We start from the raw sequence: 4,168 nt of genomic DNA on the forward strand, positions 1-4,168 counted from the left end.
CTTGTTGGCCATGTGAGTTTAAGCATTATTTTCAGGAATGGGCACATATTCTTCTATGCATAACGCTAGCTGAAGTATTAAGCATGTAGCCATGAAAGATTTGCAAGTGTAATATGTATGTGCACAACATATTCTATAGTAGTTGACCAGTGCAGTAGTGTATTGGATAAATGCCTATATGCAGAACTGTAGGTTCCAAGTGCAAATCCAGTGCAAAGTGGATTTTTTATTCCTAAAGCTTTATCACCAAACCTGGACACACAGACAGAACATAGAAAAACTCAGAGTCTTATACATATAAGTTGTATATATCAATACATCGAAAAAATGTTTTAATATGGTTCCATAAAAAGATGTAAATGAAATGTTTCAATTGTAAAGTTGGTTTTAATTTAACCAACGTTGCGATGATCATCTGCTGCCAATGCTAATTGATGCTAAAAATAGACCATTTTATGCAAAAATGTTTTCTGCTAAATATTTGTCTAGGTGCAGACAAAACTATTCTTAAATTTGTGAACCAAAAAACCTGCACAACAAGCCTTGTTTATATGGCTATTTGTTTTAGGCACTTTGTCTGTTGCACACTAAACAGAAGAAAAGATCCTTTATTTAGCATTCATATCAAAAATTTTCCTTTTTGCATTTGTAAAAGGCTTTTTCCAAGTAAATTGCAATTCTAAAAATACATTAGAATAGTTTCATCGCATGTACATCTCAAAGAGTTCTACCTTTAGTAGCGTTTACTGGGTTAAAAGAGACGATAGCAGACAGTTCTTATGAAAATTCATCTGGTTTGTAAATTAGAACTAAAAGCTCTTCTCTCAGGCCTGGTGATAAGATGGCAAGTTCAAAGTAATGGAGTTGAGCTACAACCTCCCGCTCTCCCTCTTTCCCTCTTTCCCTCTTTCCCTCTTTCCCTCTTTCCCTCCTTCCCTCTCCCTCTTTCCCTCTTTCCCTGTCTCCCTCTTTCCCTCTTTCCCTCCTTCCCTCTCCCTCTTTCCCTCTTTCCCTGTCTCCCTCTTTCCCTCTTTCCCTCTTTCCCTCTTTCCCTCTTTCCCTCTTTCCCTCTTTCCCTCTTTCCCTCTTTCCCTCTTTCCCTCTTTCCCTCTTTCCCTCTTTCCCTCTTTCCCTCTTTCCCGCTCTCCCTCTTTCCCTCTTTCCCTCTTTCCCGCTCTCCCTCTTTCCCTCTTTCCCTCTCTCCTTCTTTCCCTCTTTCCCTCCTTCCCTCTCCCTCTTTCCCTCTTTCCCTGTCTCCCTCTTTCCCTCTTTCCCTCTTTCCCTCTTTCCCTCTTTCCCTCTTTCCCTCTTTCCCTCTTTCCCTCTTTCCCTCTTTCCCTCTTTCCCTCTTTCCCTCTTTCCCTCTTTCCCTCTTTCCCTCCTTCCCTCTCCCTCTTTCCCTCCTTCCCTCTTTCCCTCTCTCCTTCTTTCCCTCTCTCCCTCTCCCTCTTTCCCTTTCTCCCTCTCTCTCCCTCTCCCTCTCTCTCCCTATCCCTTTCCCCCTTCCTCTCTCGAATTTCCCCCTCCCCTCCCACTCTCCTCTCTCCCCCTCTCCCTCTCTCCTCCTCTCCCTCTCTCCATCTCTCCCTTTTTCCCCCTCTCTCTCTTTCTCTCCCTCTTACTCTACCTCTCTCTCTCTCCATCCTTCCCTCTCCCTTTTTCCCCCTCCCCCTCTCTCCCTTTCCTCCTTCCCTCTCACTCCCCCTCTCTCTCCCTCTCCTCTCTCCCGCTCTCCCTTTCTCCCCCCTCTCCCTCTTTCTTTCCCTCTTTTTTCCCTCTCGCCTTCCCTCTCCCTCTTTCCCTCTTTCCCTCTTTCCCTTCCCCCTCTCTCCCTTTCCTCCTCTCCTTCTTTCCCTCTTTTTTTCTCCCTCTCTCTCCTTCTTTCTCCCCCTCTCTCCCCCTCTCTCTCAGTGTTTGCATAAGGTTTTGTTTAGCTGCATGGTAGCATTTAACGGTTTGACAAACCTTTTCGTCGGAACAAAAATACTTCTGAAGAATGTTGGTACAATGTATTGTATGCATGTGTATCATTGCCAAGTGCATGTAAATTTCAAAGGCAATTTGCATGAAGAATATTCAAGAGTCACTCGTTTAGAGGTTAGAGGTTAGACGTGCCAGCGCAATAGGACAGTGCTGACAGTGCAGGACAGGTGCTGATTCCGTTTTCCCTGTTCATCAAAGAACATTATCACTCTTTGATCAAGATTACAGTTTTTTTTAAATAATTCGTCAAAGACTGCACTAACATGGATTGCAGTTATTTTAGTTCATGCATCAAGTTCCTCAACTAAATACATTTCTAACTTTCATTGTCAGATCTAGTTGTAAATCAATGTCTTTGCATCATTTTACAAAGTAGTTTTTGGTCTTATTCTACTTCAAATGTTATAAATCCATTTCAAAAAAAATCTGTACACCTTCTAGTATGTAGTTTTTTAGTTTTACACAAATAGAGATTTAGTTTAGGTGTAGTCATTCATAGATTCATTGTTATCCGCAATGTCCAACCTCTCAATGCAACAGGAGAGTTGCATTTTACATAAGAGGATCAATAATAAAGAGAACACAACTTCTTTAACACTTTCACTACCAAATGCCAAACTCGCCTTTACTGTTTTCACCAGATTATGAAATACCTGTAAGTCTACATATATTTGATTATATTGTTTCATTCTGAGACAATCCTCAGATGTCAAGGTTTCATTAAGCGCAAACCTGTCCCAATTGCTTCACAATTAGCCAGGGTTCATAGGACTTTTATTTTGATAAATATTATATTAATAACGCTTTTCATATTGCAAACTTTAAAACACATTAAAGCTTATTTGCATATAAGTTTGCAAAGTTACTGTGCAAAAAACCTCATGAACATAGCAGTTCAGCGTTTCTAAGGATCTCATAGACTTTATACAATTAATCAAATACAACTGAAATCTCCTTTTTTGCCTCGCAGAAACAATGGATGGCTCTATGGTGAGCACGAGAGTGATTTGTTTTTAAATAGCTAAAAATGACAATAACTATATGAGCCATTTAATTTTTGAGGTTATTGCGGATGGTCTGACAGCTTGAATGGTTGAACCTAAAAGGTCTTTATGTTCAAGCCTCTATGGAATACTGAGGTAGCTGGTAGAACGGGTGGTATGCCTGCGAGCAATCGCGTGGTGTTACGCAAAGCAAGTTCAGACACTTTTCAAGTTTTTTATGAGTTGTGGTCTGAGTGAAAGCACATTATGTGGTACAGATGGAAAGCTAATCCTTTCAAATGTTTATTTGATGCCCCGTTGGACTTTTAAATGCGAAAATCTGCTATTTTAGCTGGACAGATGTTATATATCATAAATAAGCTGTTCCGTCCTGTTTTATACAATGTTATCAGATTAACTGTTCCGTTCTGTTTTCAACTGAAATCATAGCAGTTTGCATATGCTTATCGGAACAATCGCTTGATTGAGGAGTTGTCTTGCCAATGTGATAACTAAGCTTTTCTAAGTTATACATTGTTTACTGCAGTGAGGATTCGGCCATTTAAAACACTATTTTTCAGCATAACTTGAAACTTTAATAATGCGATTGAATTTAATTAGTCAACACCAACATAACAGAAACAAACAAAGCACATGGCTGTTCAAACATTAAGATACAATAAATGAGTATTTGTAGGTTTGTTTGACCTATTTCCCAGCAGAAGAATGATACTAAAAGGTCAAGCTTGATATAGACTTTTTAGCACAGCTTTCCTTTTATCTGTAGCATTGTAGCTTTTTAACAATTGATAGAAATGTTAGTTGGCACCTCCTGCATAGTATTATAATTATGGAGAGTACTTCCAACATTACCCTTACAAGAGGTCGCTTGTGCATGATGTAATACTATATATATATAACAAACTGATGGTCTAATAAGAAGATCATTATCCGAATATTGAAGGTATGTTATGTGTTGCTAGGAACTATTTTAGACGACTGCAGTTTATGAATGGTGCAGCTAAATTTTTGTCAACATGACGTACTAGCTACACATAGTACTGACATTTGGATGAGAATTATTTGCCAATTTCTTTAAAAATTTATTTATACTCAGTATATTATTAACAAGAAAAAAAATGTTTAAAAAGTGCACTGGTAAAACAAAATAACTCACTTTTCAAGTAAGTTATAAATAAACT

This window comes from Watersipora subatra, chromosome 4, assembly GCF_963576615.1.
Source record: "Watersipora subatra chromosome 4, tzWatSuba1.1, whole genome shotgun sequence".
Taxonomy (NCBI): Eukaryota; Metazoa; Bryozoa; class Gymnolaemata; order Cheilostomatida; family Watersiporidae; genus Watersipora; species Watersipora subatra.